The sequence below is a fragment of the Microtus ochrogaster genome, chromosome 5, assembly GCF_000317375.1.
Source record: "Microtus ochrogaster isolate Prairie Vole_2 chromosome 5, MicOch1.0, whole genome shotgun sequence".
NCBI lineage: Eukaryota > Metazoa > Chordata > Mammalia > Rodentia > Cricetidae > Microtus > Microtus ochrogaster.
Window position 1 is genome coordinate 92,471,210 of NC_022012.1, and position 1,023 is coordinate 92,472,232.

Here is a 1,023-nt window from a genome sequence, read left to right on the forward strand (position 1 = left end):
TGTCGCAGTCTCTCTGTCTGTGTGTGTCTGTGTATTTTAACCTTCAGCCCCTTGCCCGAAGCTCGGGAACTGGGTGCCAGCGCACAGAGCTCAGATAGGGGGGCACGGTGTGCAGCATTATTTATTTTATTTTTTCAATGCTATGAGCTAAACTCAGTCTCAAGCAGTCCAACCAGCCCCTCCTTTGTTTTTGCATAGTGTGAGTTCAAGCATGATCACTAGGGGGCGCAGGAATTGTATCACCAAGGGTCCCTCCAGGGGCCGCCACTGGGGTATTCACGACTTTTAATGGACAAAGTGGACGTTTTTCTTATAAGTTTTAGAAAACCTTACAAACCAGCAGACACTAAAATTTCTATATGATGAACAAATTCAGTCCAATAAAAAAAGGAGAGGGCACTTATGAAACGCCCAGATAGCTAGCTGGTCTGCTTCAACAGGCAACCAATACATCTATCAATTCAACAAGTATTAAGTACCTACTGTATGCTTCCTAAATGCTCTGATTGTCTGAATTCAGTCAGGTATCTCACATGTGGCACCAGGATGGTTTAGAATCGCCGGCCAAAGAGAGCAGGACCCATTCTCGTTAGGTAAGAAACCAACAGATTTCCTTAAAAGAGCCCCGTGAAGAAGGTTGAGGACTTTAGAGGCATCTAGTACAAGCAGCTATAGAGGAAATTCCATATTTTTCTACTCAGATTCCATTGGATAAAAATTTCAGGCTAGCTCCTGTTTACTGTAAGACATTCATTTTTAATTGTTCCTATGCATTGAGATTGGCACCATCCTGCCTCCAGTGCGAGAAGGTTCACTCACCACATAGCAACTCTGGAACAAACTGGCCACTCCTCCCTCAAAGTACCCATACCGTGTGATATGCTAGATAAAGAATCGTAATGCCAAGTTCCAGCGTCTCCCACAAACCACGCTGAGGGACCAGAAGTGGGGAATTCGGACCCTGGAGGACTTGCTGTTTACCGGACCGAGGAAATTTGAACACAAGGCACAGAAGGTCAAGAA

The 1,023-nt window shown here is 45.1% G+C and overlaps 1 long non-coding RNA gene across 1 annotated transcript in view; it reads left to right on the forward strand.

The window, feature by feature from the left end:
* Positions 1 to 496: 496 nt before the first annotated feature.
* LOC113456087 overlaps positions 497 to 1,023 on the forward strand; it is a 2,161-nt gene continuing 1,634 nt past the window's right edge. Inside the window, exon 1 of the long non-coding RNA XR_003376960.1 lies at positions 497 to 593. This is a non-coding gene — a long non-coding RNA (uncharacterized LOC113456087). The remainder of the gene's footprint in view (positions 594 to 1,023) is intronic.